The following is a 12348-nucleotide window of genomic DNA, read 5'->3' as shown; positions in this document are numbered from 1 at the left end:
AAGCCAAACACACTAAACACAAGAAAGTCGGGAAACCGAAGCACACAACTCATAACGAAAAGATTGCGGAATGCAGTGCGAAAGCAAAACTTCGAGAAGACCAACTCTGAAGCCATCGGCGAGCTAGGAATTATTCCGCACAAGAAGCGATCATGTAGGAGGAGCGAGCCGAGGCTGTCGCTCGACCACACAATAAATTTTTGCTTAATCCCAATTTGCAGTACCGGTTCGACACTAGAATACTGCGCCTTGGTTCTTCCAAAAGCGATAGTAATAAGCACGTCGACTGCAGTGTCATTTGGGGTAGTGAGTCAGACATGGAGAGGATATGGGGCGGGTGGAATATGCAACGACAGGGGCATTGCAGGGCGGCCGCCGGCTCCTTGCGCTGTGGCGCACCGGTGCCGGCGGCGGCCTGGCTGGGCTGCTGGTGCCTCCATGTAGAGCTGCCGCGGAGCCCAGGCAAAGTGCCGCTAACGAAGCGATTGCCTTTGGTGACATCTTTTGCAATAACGACTGCGCGAATCGACGGTATCTCGTAAGGAAGGAAAGAGCAGCAGCTGCCGCCGAGCCCAGGCGCCGTGCCGAACACGCAGAAGGTCCCCGGCTCGATTGCGGGCGGAAACCCGTTTTCGTCGCACTCAGCAAGACACTTGCTACGATCTCTACTGTGACCATTTAAATCAACTTCAAACGTTCCATCAGCAGGGTGCACATGGCTCAAATGAAACATGAAACGGTTTCAGAACTGGTTGTCGGATTTTAGCGCTGACTTGGAGGCCTGGAAATGCGCGAAACAGCCACCGCCATGCGATTTGTTACCACACCGTTGTACAAAACGCAAGGGCTCGTCCGGGATTTGAACCCGGGACCTCCTGCACCCGAAGCAGGAATCATACCCCTAGACCAACGAGCCTATTCGTTCCGAAAACGCACTGCATGTGAATGACGCCACCTTTGATGGTCTCACCATGTAGGGCTGCAGCTCAGCCAGCGTTCTCCCTGTCTGTCGCGGTTGGATTGTTTTCATCGACGTCTTTTACTGCAGGAACTTCACGAATCGGAGGGAGCTCGTAGCCGATGCCCTTGCTAACACAGAAGAAAAACTGTTGCTATTACGAGTCTCCGGGTGGTACATGAAAAGAACCGTCGTTTCCGTGGTGTAGCGGTTATCACGTCTGCTTTACACGCAGAAGGTCCCCGGTTCGATCCCGGGCGGGAACACAACAATTTTAATCTATATTTCGGATTTCATTTCCGAGATGACCTCACGTCCGCGTATGCAGAGACAAGCAATGTTGTATGCTAGACGGATAGGGCGTCATTTTACTGTCAAATACTGTAGCTCTCTTATTGCACCGGTATTTGGTAACTGAGAACGCCCCTAGCTCCATTATGGCTGGCAAAATTTATAATCCGGTTCTTCAGGGCTACTTCAAGTGCGCTTGCTACTGGCTTTCCTGAGCTCACCCTACTCGCCTTGTCACAGCTCTGTTAAAGTGTGATGCTAACTAATAATGAGAAACTCTTAGCCACGCTCAATCTTACATGCCACCCCTTGGTTGTTGCCGTCGCTAGTAAGATGAGGGTAGACTGTCGCACAATTAAGCTGAATCTCCACTCACGGTGCACATATCCCGCAAAGACAACCTTGTTTTCCGTTGCATGCAAAATTACCGTCTGCCTTTCTACCGAATTCCACCTACGTACTTTACTGGTGCCGCATTCTTGTTATATCCACGTGCTATAACAGGCGTCTACTCTTCATTGAGGAGCTGCAACCGGGGCTGAGTTCCACCTACGCTTCAGCACGGTCAAAATGGCAGGGCTCGTCCGGGATTTGAACCCGGGACCTCCTGCACCCAAAGCAGGAATCATACCCCTAGACCAACGAGCCACCTGGCTGGAGCAGTCAAGTTAATCCCAAGTAGTGGGCCTCACAGGGAACACAAACTTTCACGCGAATTCGCAAGATAAACGCTTTCTGCAGGCAGCACTCACCACTGTTGAGAAGAATATTAAAGGCAACGAATAAAAAGCGAAATAACTTCACCGAGCACTGCTTATGAACAGCCGGCAGTGCCTCAGTTTCGGTATGTGGTTTCTCAGGGTTAAGAGGAGGCGAATGCACTAAACAAAAGAACATCGGGAAACCAAGCACCAACTCATAACGAAAAGATTGCAAAATATACTGCAAGCAAAATTTCCAGAAGACGGATACTGAAGACGCCGCAGACAAAAGAATTATTCTATGCAGTAACGATTATCTAGGAAGCGTGAATTGCATGTGCTGCTCCACCACACAACTTCTTTTGATACTGTTTTACTTATTCTAAATTTTCATTACCTGATCGTCTCTAAAATACTGTGCGGTTATCACCTGGTTTCCAACAGCGATAGTAGTAAGTAAATCGACTACAAAGTCTTTCAAAGTAGGTCAGACACAAAAAAAAAAAAAATCGGAGCTGCGTGTAGCTCATGTCATTCTGCTTTCAATCGTGAATCTCCGGCTGGGAGTAGTGGCGTACTTCTGTAATCCAAGCTTCTGGGAGGCCGTTGTGTGAGAGATATGGAAACAACTACAGATTCGACCGTTCCACGAGCTCAGGAACGGCCGCGATGCCTTCATCGAGCTCTGCAGATCGACAGATGATAGTGTGGAAATTTCGGCAAGCGGTGGCTAAGGGTTAAGAGAAGCCAAACACACTAAACACAAGAAAGTCGGGAAACCGAAGCACACAACTCATAACGAAAAGATTGCGGAATGCAGTGCGAAAGCAAAACTTCGAGAAGACCAACTCTGAAGCCATCGGCGAGATAGGAATTATTCCGCACAAGAAGCGATCATGTAGGAGGAGCGAGCCGAGGCTGTCGCTCGACCACACAATAAATTTTTGCTTAATCCCAATTTGCAGTACCGGTTCGACACTAGAATACTGCGCCTTGGTTCTTCCAAAAGCGATAGTAATAAGCACGTCGACTGCAGTGTCATTTGGGGTAGTGAGTCAGACATGGAGAGGATATGGGGCGGGTGGAATATGCAACGACAGGGGCATTGCAGGGCGGCCGCCGGCTCCTTGCGCTGTGGCGCACCGGTGCCGGCGGCGGCCTGGCTGGGCTGCTGGTGCCTCCATGTAGAGCTGCCGCGGAGCCCAGGCAAAGTGCCGCTAACGAAGCGATTGCCTTTGGTGACATCTTTTGCAATAACGACTGCGCGAATCGACGGTATCTCGTAAGGAAGGAAAGAGCAGCAGCTGCCGCCGAGCCCAGGCGCCGTGCCGAACACGCAGAAGGTCCCCGGCTCGATTGCGGGCGGAAACCCGTTTTCGTCGCACTCAGCAAGACACTTGCTACGATCTCTACTGTGACCATTTAAATCAACTTCAAACGTTCCATCAGCAGGGTGCACATGGCTCAAATGAAACATGAAACGGTTTCAGAACTGGTTGTCGGATTTTAGCGCTGACTTGGAGGCCTGGAAATGCGCGAAACAGCCACCGCCATGCGATTTGTTACCACACCGTTGAACAAAACGCAAGGGCTCGTCCGGGATTTGAACCCGGGACCTCCTGCACCCGAAGCAGGAATCATACCCCTAGACCAACGAGCCTATTCGTTCCGAAAACGCACTGCATGTGAATGACGCCACCTTTGATGGTCTCACCATGTAGGGCTGCAGCTCAGCCAGCGTTCTCCCTGTCTGTCGCGGTTGGATTGTTTTCATCGACGTCTTTTACTGCAGGAACTTCACGAATCGGAGGGAGCTCGTAGCCGATGCCCTTGCTAACACAGAAGAAAAACTGTTGCTATTACGAGTCTCCGGGTGGTACATTAAAAGAACCGTCGTTTCCGTGGTGTAGCGGTTATCACGTCTGCTTTACACGCAGAAGGTCCCCGGTTCGATCCCGGGCGGGAACACAACAATTTTAATCTATATTTCGGATTTCATTTCCGAGATGACCTCACGTCCGCGTATGCAGAGACAAGCAATGTTGTATGCTAGACGGATAGGGCGTCATTTTACTGTCAAATACTGTAGCTCTCTTATTGCACCGGTATTTGGTAACTGAGAACGCCCCTAGCTCCATTATGGCTGGCAAAATTTATAATCCGGTTCTTCAGGGCTACTTCAAGTGCGCTTGCTACTGGCTTTCCTGAGCTCACCCTACTCGCCTTGTCACAGCTCTGTCAAAGTGTGATGCTAACTAATAATGAGAAACTCTTAGCCACGCTCAATCTTACATGCCACCCCTTGGTTGTTGCCGTCGCTAGTAAGATGAGGGTAGACTGTCGCACAATTAAGCTGAATCTCCACTCACGGTGCACATATCCCGCAAAGACAACCTTGTTTTCCGTTGCATGCAAAATTACCGTCTGCCTTTCTACCGAATTCCACCTACGTACTTTACTGGTGCCGCATTCTTGTTATATCCACGTGCTATAACAGGCGTCTACTCTTCATTGAGGAGCTGCAACCGGGGCTGAGTTCCACCTACGCTTCAGCACGGTCAAAATGGCAGGGCTCGTCCGGGATTTGAACCCGGGACCTCCTGCACCCAAAGCAGGAATCATACCCCTAGACCAACGAGCCACCTGGCTGGAGCAGTCAAGTTAATCCCAAGTAGTGGGCCTCACAGGGAACACAAACTTTCACGCGAATTCGCAAGATAAACGCTTTCTGCAGGCAGCACTCACCACTGTTGAGAAGAATATTAAAGGCAACGAATAAAAAGCGAAATAACTTCATCGAGCACTGCTTATGAACAGCCGGCAGTGCCTCAGTTTCGGTATGTGGTTTCTCAGGGTTAAGAGGAGGTGAATGCACTAAACAAAAGAACATCGGGAAACCAAGCACCAACTCATAACGAAAAGATTGCAAAATATACTGCAAGCAAAATTTCCAGAAGACGGATACTGAAGACGCCGCAGACAAAAGAATTATTCTATGCAGTAACGATTATCTAGGAAGCGTGAATTGCATGTGCTGCTCCACCACACAACTTCTTTTGATACTGTTTTACTTATTCCAAATTTTCATTACCTGATCGTCTCTAAAATACTGTGCGGTTATCACCTGGTTTCCAACAGCGATAGTAGTAAGTAAATCGACTACAAAGTCTTTCAAAGTAGGTCAGACACAAAAAAAAAAAAATCGGAGCTGCGTGTAGCTCATGTCATTCTGCTTTCAATCGTGAATCTCCGGCTGGGAGTAGTGGCGTACTTCTGTAATCCAAGCTTCTGGGAGGCCGTTGTGTGGGAGAGATCTGGAAACAACTACAGATTCGACCGTTCCACGAGCTCAGGAACGGCCGCGATGCCTTCATCGAGCTCTGCAGATCGACAGATGATAGTGTGGAAATTTCGGCAAGCGGTGGCTAAGGGTTAAGAGAAGCCAAACACACTAAACACAAGAAAGTCGGGAAACCGAAGCACACAACTCATAACGAAAAGATTGCGGAATGCAGTGCGAAAGCAAAACTTCGAGAAGACCAACTCTGAAGCCATCGGCGAGCTAGGAATTATTCCGCACAAGAAGCGATCATGTAGGAGGAGCGAGCCGAGGCTGTCGCTCGACCACACAATAAATTTTTGCTTAATCCCAATTTGCAGTACCGGTTCGACACTAGAATACTGCGCCTTGGTTCTTCCAAAAGCGATAGTAATAAGCACGTCGACTGCAGTGTCATTTGGGGTAGTGAGTCAGACATGGAGAGGATATGGGGCGGGTGGAATATGCAACGACAGGGGCATTGCAGGGCGGCCGCCGGCTCCTTGCGCTGTGGCGCACCGGTGCCGGCGGCGGCCTGGCTGGGCTGCTGGTGCCTCCATGTAGAGCTGCCGCGGAGCCCAGGCAAAGTGCCGCTAACGAAGCGATTGCCTTTGGTGACATCTTTTGCAATAACGACTGCGCGAATCGACGGTATCTCGTAAGGAAGGAAAGAGCAGCAGCTGCCGCCGAGCCCAGGCGCCGTGCCGAACACGCAGAAGGTCCCCGGCTCGATTGCGGGCGGAAACCCGTTTTCGTCGCACTCAGCAAGACACTTGCTACGATCTCTACTGTGACCATTTAAATCAACTTCAAACGTTCCATCAGCAGGGTGCACATGGCTCAAATGAAACATGAAACGGTTTCAGAACTGGTTGTCGGATTTTAGCGCTGACTTGGAGGCCTGGAAATGCGCGAAACAGCCACCGCCATGCGATTTGTTACCACACCGTTGTACAAAACGCAAGGGCTCGTCCGGGATTCGAACCCGGGACCTCCTGCACCCGAAGCAGGAATCATACCCCTAGACCAACGAGCCTATTCGTTCCGAAAACGCACTGCATGTGAATGACGCCACCTTTGATGGTCTCACCATGTAGGGCTGCAGCTCAGCCAGCGTTCTCCCTGTCTGTCGCGGTTGGATTGTTTTCATCGACGTCTTTTACTGCAGGAACTTCACGAATCGGAGGGAGCTCGTAGCCGATGCCCTTGCTAACACAGAAGAAAAACTGTTGCTATTACGAGTCTCCGGGTGGTACATGAAAAGAACCGTCGTTTCCGTGGTGTAGCGGTTATCACGTCTGCTTTACACGCAGAAGGTCCCCGGTTCGATCCCGGGCGGGAACACAACAATTTTAATCTATATTTCGGATTTCATTTCCGAGATGACCTCACGTCCGCGTATGCAGAGACAAGCAATGTTGTATGCTAGACGGATAGGGCGTCATTTTACTGTCAAATACTGTAGCTCTCTTATTGCACCGGTATTTGGTAACTGAGAACGCCCCTAGCTCCATTATGGCTGGCAAAATTTATAATCCGGTTCTTCAGGGCTACTTCAAGTGCGCTTGCTACTGGCTTTCCTGAGCTCACCCTACTCGCCTTGTCACAGCTCTGTTAAAGTGTGATGCTAACTAATAATGAGAAACTCTTAGCCACGCTCAATCTTACATGCCACCCCTTGGTTGTTGCCGTCGCTAGTAAGATGAGGGTAGACTGTCGCACAATTAAGCTGAATCTCCACTCACGGTGCACATATCCCGCAAAGACAACCTTGTTTTCCGTTGCATGCAAAATTACCGTCTGCCTTTCTACCGAATTCCACCTACGTACTTTACTGGTGCCGCATTCTTGTTATATCCACGTGCTATAACAGGCGTCTACTCTTCATTGAGGAGCTGCAACCGGGGCTGAGTTCCACCTACGCTTCAGCACGGTCAAAATGGCAGGGCTCGTCCGGGATTTGAACCCGGGACCTCCTGCACCCAAAGCAGGAATCATACCCCTAGACCAACGAGCCACCTGGCTGGAGCAGTCAAGTTAATCCCAAGTAGTGGGCCTCACAGGGAACACAAACTTTCACGCGAATTCGCAAGATAAACGCTTTCTGCAGGCAGCACTCACCACTGTTGAGAAGAATATTAAAGGCAACGAATAAAAAGCGAAATAACTTCACCGAGCACTGCTTATGAACAGCCGGCAGTGCCTCAGTTTCGGTATGTGGTTTCTCAGGGTTAAGAGGAGGCGAATGCACTAAACAAAAGAACATCGGGAAACCAAGCACCAACTCATAACGAAAAGATTGCAAAATATACTGCAAGCAAAATTTCCAGAAGACGGATACTGAAGACGCCGCAGACAAAAGAATTATTCTATGCAGTAACGATTATCTAGGAAGCGTGAATTGCATGTGCTGCTCCACCACACAACTTCTTTTGATACTGTTTTACTTATTCTAAATTTTCATTACCTGATCGTCTCTAAAATACTGTGCGGTTATCACCTGGTTTCCAACAGCGATAGTAGTAAGTAAATCGACTACAAAGTCTTTCAAAGTAAGTCAGACACAAAAAAAAAAAAATCGGAGCTGCGTGTAGCTCATGTCATTCGGCTTTCAATCGTGAATCTCCGGCAGGGAGTAGTGGCGTACTTCTGTAATCCAAGCTTCTGGGAGGCCGTTGTGTGGGAGAGATCTGGAAACAACTACAGATTCGACCGTTCCACGAGCTCAGGAACGGCCGCGATGCCTTCATCGAGCTCTGCAGATCGACAGATGATAGTGTGGAAATTTCGGCAAGCGGTGGCTAAGGGTTAAGAGAAGCCAAACACACTAAACACAAGAAAGTCGGGAAACCGAAGCACACAACTCATAACGAAAAGATTGCGGAATGCAGTGCGAAAGCAAAACTTCGAGAAGACCAACTCTGAAGCCATCGGCGAGCTAGGAATTATTCCGCACAAGAAGCGATCATGTAGGAGGAGCGAGCCGAGGCTGTCGCTCGACCACACAATAAATTTTTGCTTAATCCCAATTTGCAGTACCGGTTCGACACTAGAATACTGCGCCTTGGTTCTTCCAAAAGCGATAGTAATAAGCACGTCGACTGCAGTGTCATTTGGGGTAGTGAGTCAGACATGGAGAGGATATGGGGCGGGTGGAATATGCAACGACAGGGGCATTGCAGGGCGGCCGCCGGCTCCTTGCGCTGTGGCGCACCGGTGCCGGCGGCGGCCTGGCTGGGCTGCTGGTGCCTCCATGTAGAGCTGCCGCGGAGCCCAGGCAAAGTGCCGCTAACGAAGCGATTGCCTTTGGTGACATCTTTTGCAATAACGACTGCGCGAATCGACGGTATCTCGTAAGGAAGGAAAGAGCAGCAGCTGCCGCCGAGCCCAGGCGCCGTGCCGAACACGCAGAAGGTCCCCGGCTCGATTGCGGGCGGAAACCCGTTTTCGTCGCACTCAGCAAGACACTTGCTACGATCTCTACTGTGACCATTTAAATCAACTTCAAACGTTCCATCAGCAGGGTGCACATGGCTCAAATGAAACATGAAACGGTTTCAGAACTGGTTGTCGGATTTTAGCGCTGACTTGGAGGCCTGGAAATGCGCGAAACAGCCACCGCCATGCGATTTGTTACCACACCGTTGTACAAAACGCAAGGGCTCGTCCGGGATTCGAACCCGGGACCTCCTGCACCCGAAGCAGGAATCATACCCCTAGACCAACGAGCCTATTCGTTCCGAAAACGCACTGCATGTGAATGACGCCACCTTTGATGGTCTCACCATGTAGGGCTGCAGCTCAGCCAGCGTTCTCCCTGTCTGTCGCGGTTGGATTGTTTTCATCGACGTCTTTTACTGCAGGAACTTCACGAATCGGAGGGAGCTCGTAGCCGATGCCCTTGCTAACACAGAAGAAAAACTGTTGCTATTACGAGTCTCCGGGTGGTACATGAAAAGAACCGTCGTTTCCGTGGTGTAGCGGTTATCACGTCTGCTTTACACGCAGAAGGTCCCCGGTTCGATCCCGGGCGGGAACACAACAATTTTAATCTATATTTCGGATTTCATTTCCGAGATGACCTCACGTCCGCGTATGCAGAGACAAGCAATGTTGTATGCTAGACGGATAGGGCGTCATTTTACTGTCAAATACTGTAGCTCTCTTATTGCACCGGTATTTGGTAACTGAGAACGCCCCTAGCTCCATTATGGCTGGCAAAATTTATAATCCGGTTCTTCAGGGCTACTTCAAGTGCGCTTGCTACTGGCTTTCCTGAGCTCACCCTACTCGCCTTGTCACAGCTCTGTTAAAGTGTGATGCTAACTAATAATGAGAAACTCTTAGCCACGCTCAATCTTACATGCCACCCCTTGGTTGTTGCCGTCGCTAGTAAGATGAGGGTAGACTGTCGCACAATTAAGCTGAATCTCCACTCACGGTGCACATATCCCGCAAAGACAACCTTGTTTTCCGTTGCATGCAAAATTACCGTCTGCCTTTCTACCGAATTCCACCTACGTACTTTACTGGTGCCGCATTCTTGTTATATCCACGTGCTATAACAGGCGTCTACTCTTCATTGAGGAGCTGCAACCGGGGCTGAGTTCCACCTACGCTTCAGCACGGTCAAAATGGCAGGGCTCGTCCGGGATTTGAACCCGGGACCTCCTGCACCCAAAGCAGGAATCATACCCCTAGACCAACGAGCCACCTGGCTGGAGCAGTCAAGTTAATCCCAAGTAGTGGGCCTCACAGGGAACACAAACTTTCACGCGAATTCGCAAGATAAACGCTTTCTGCAGGCAGCACTCACCACTGTTGAGAAGAATATTAAAGGCAACGAATAAAAAGCGAAATAACTTCACCGAGCACTGCTTATGAACAGCCGGCAGTGCCTCAGTTTCGGTATGTGGTTTCTCAGGGTTAAGAGGAGGCGAATGCACTAAACAAAAGAACATCGGGAAACCAAGCACCAACTCATAACGAAAAGATTGCAAAATATACTGCAAGCAAAATTTCCAGAAGACGGATACTGAAGACGCCGCAGACAAAAGAATTATTCTATGCAGTAACGATTATCTAGGAAGCGTGAATTGCATGTGCTGCTCCACCACACAACTTCTTTTGATACTGTTTTACTTATTCTAAATTTTCATTACCTGATCGTCTCTAAAATACTGTGCGGTTATCACCTGGTTTCCAACAGCGATAGTAGTAAGTAAATCGACTACAAAGTCTTTCAAAGTAAGTCAGACACAAAAAAAAAAAAATCGGAGCTGCGTGTAGCTCATGTCATTCGGCTTTCAATCGTGAATCTCCGGCAGGGAGTAGTGGCGTACTTCTGTAATCCAAGCTTCTGGGAGGCCGTTGTGTGGGAGAGATCTGGAAACAACTACAGATTCGACCGTTCCACGAGCTCAGGAACGGCCGCGATGCCTTCATCGAGCTCTGCAGATCGACAGATGATAGTGTGGAAATTTCGGCAAGCGGTGGCTAAGGGTTAAGAGAAGCCAAACACACTAAACACAAGAAAGTCGGGAAACCGAAGCACACAACTCATAACGAAAAGATTGCGGAATGCAGTGCGAAAGCAAAACTTCGAGAAGACCAACTCTGAAGCCATCGGCGAGCTAGGAATTATTCCGCACAAGAAGCGATCATGTAGGAGGAGCGAGCCGAGGCTGTCGCTCGACCACACAATAAATTTTTGCTTAATCCCAATTTGCAGTACCGGTTCGACACTAGAATACTGCGCCTTGGTTCTTCCAAAAGCGATAGTAATAAGCACGTCGACTGCAGTGTCATTTGGGGTAGTGAGTCAGACATGGAGAGGATATGGGGCGGGTGGAATATGCAACGACAGGGGCATTGCAGGGCGGCCGCCGGCTCCTTGCGCTGTGGCGCACCGGTGCCGGCGGCGGCCTGGCTGGGCTGCTGGTGCCTCCATGTAGAGCTGCCGCGGAGCCCAGGCAAAGTGCCGCTAACGAAGCGATTGCCTTTGGTGACATCTTTTGCAATAACGACTGCGCGAATCGACGGTATCTCGTAAGGAAGGAAAGAGCAGCAGCTGCCGCCGAGCCCAGGCGCCGTGCCGAACACGCAGAAGGTCCCCGGCTCGATTGCGGGCGGAAACCCGTTTTCGTCGCACTCAGCAAGACACTTGCTACGATCTCTACTGTGACCATTTAAATCAACTTCAAACGTTCCATCAGCAGGGTGCACATGGCTCAAATGAAACATGAAACGGTTTCAGAACTGGTTGTCGGATTTTAGCGCTGACTTGGAGGCCTGGAAATGCGCGAAACAGCCACCGCCATGCGATTTGTTACCACACCGTTGTACAAAACGCAAGGGCTCGTCCGGGATTCGAACCCGGGACCTCCTGCACCCGAAGCAGGAATCATACCCCTAGACCAACGAGCCTATTCGTTCCGAAAACGCACTGCATGTGAATGACGCCACCTTTGATGGTCTCACCATGTAGGGCTGCAGCTCAGCCAGCGTTCTCCCTGTCTGTCGCGGTTGGATTGTTTTCATCGACGTCTTTTACTGCAGGAACTTCACGAATCGGAGGGAGCTCGTAGCCGATGCCCTTGCTAACACAGAAGAAAAACTGTTGCTATTACGAGTCTCCGGGTGGTACATGAAAAGAACCGTCGTTTCCGTGGTGTAGCGGTTATCACGTCTGCTTTACACGCAGAAGGTCCCCGGTTCGATCCCGGGCGGGAACACAACAATTTTAATCTATATTTCGGATTTCATTTCCGAGATGACCTCACGTCCGCGTATGCAGAGACAAGCAATGTTGTATGCTAGACGGATAGGGCGTCATTTTACTGTCAAATACTGTAGCTCTCTTATTGCACCGGTATTTGGTAACTGAGAACGCCCCTAGCTCCATTATGGCTGGCAAAATTTATAATCCGGTTCTTCAGGGCTACTTCAAGTGCGCTTGCTACTGGCTTTCCTGAGCTCACCCTACTCGCCTTGTCACAGCTCTGTTAAAGTGTGATGCTAACTAATAATGAGAAACTCTTAGCCACGCTCAATCTTACATGCCACCCCTTGGTTGTTGC

At 49.9% G+C, this 12348-nt stretch overlaps 14 non-coding genes across 14 annotated transcripts; 5 read left to right on the top strand and 9 right to left on the bottom strand.

The window, feature by feature from the left end:
• Positions 1-844: 844 nt before the first annotated feature.
• Positions 845-916, bottom strand: Trnap-cgg. Its single transcript has one exon. It is a non-coding gene; the product is annotated as a tRNA-Pro (tRNA).
• Positions 917-1151: 235 nt separating this feature from the next.
• Positions 1152-1224, top strand: Trnav-uac. The gene has a single exon. It is a non-coding gene; the product is annotated as a tRNA-Val (tRNA).
• Positions 1225-1825: 601 nt separating this feature from the next.
• On the bottom strand, positions 1826-1897 carry Trnap-ugg. The gene has a single exon. It is a non-coding gene; the product is annotated as a tRNA-Pro (tRNA).
• A 1641-nt stretch (positions 1898-3538) lies between these two features.
• Trnap-cgg lies at positions 3539-3610 on the bottom strand. Its single transcript has one exon. It is a non-coding gene; the product is annotated as a tRNA-Pro (tRNA).
• Positions 3611-3845: 235 nt separating this feature from the next.
• Positions 3846-3918, top strand: Trnav-uac. Its single transcript has one exon. It is a non-coding gene; the product is annotated as a tRNA-Val (tRNA).
• A 601-nt stretch (positions 3919-4519) lies between these two features.
• Trnap-ugg lies at positions 4520-4591 on the bottom strand. Its single transcript has one exon. It is a non-coding gene; the product is annotated as a tRNA-Pro (tRNA).
• A 1642-nt stretch (positions 4592-6233) lies between these two features.
• On the bottom strand, positions 6234-6305 carry Trnap-cgg. Its single transcript has one exon. It is a non-coding gene; the product is annotated as a tRNA-Pro (tRNA).
• A 235-nt stretch (positions 6306-6540) lies between these two features.
• Positions 6541-6613, top strand: Trnav-uac. Its single transcript has one exon. It is a non-coding gene; the product is annotated as a tRNA-Val (tRNA).
• Positions 6614-7214: 601 nt separating this feature from the next.
• On the bottom strand, positions 7215-7286 carry Trnap-ugg. Its single transcript has one exon. It is a non-coding gene; the product is annotated as a tRNA-Pro (tRNA).
• A 1642-nt stretch (positions 7287-8928) lies between these two features.
• On the bottom strand, positions 8929-9000 carry Trnap-cgg. Its single transcript has one exon. It is a non-coding gene; the product is annotated as a tRNA-Pro (tRNA).
• Positions 9001-9235: 235 nt separating this feature from the next.
• Positions 9236-9308, top strand: Trnav-uac. The gene has a single exon. It is a non-coding gene; the product is annotated as a tRNA-Val (tRNA).
• A 601-nt stretch (positions 9309-9909) lies between these two features.
• Positions 9910-9981, bottom strand: Trnap-ugg. The gene has a single exon. It is a non-coding gene; the product is annotated as a tRNA-Pro (tRNA).
• Positions 9982-11623: 1642 nt separating this feature from the next.
• Positions 11624-11695, bottom strand: Trnap-cgg. Its single transcript has one exon. It is a non-coding gene; the product is annotated as a tRNA-Pro (tRNA).
• A 235-nt stretch (positions 11696-11930) lies between these two features.
• Positions 11931-12003, top strand: Trnav-uac. Its single transcript has one exon. It is a non-coding gene; the product is annotated as a tRNA-Val (tRNA).
• The last annotated feature ends 345 nt before the right edge of the window (positions 12004-12348 follow it).

Source organism: Schistocerca americana, chromosome 2 (assembly GCF_021461395.2).
Source record: "Schistocerca americana isolate TAMUIC-IGC-003095 chromosome 2, iqSchAmer2.1, whole genome shotgun sequence".
NCBI lineage: Eukaryota > Metazoa > Arthropoda > Insecta > Orthoptera > Acrididae > Schistocerca > Schistocerca americana.
Note: the sequence above shows the minus strand (reverse complement) of the source record. Positions and strands in the feature narration are given on the sequence as shown.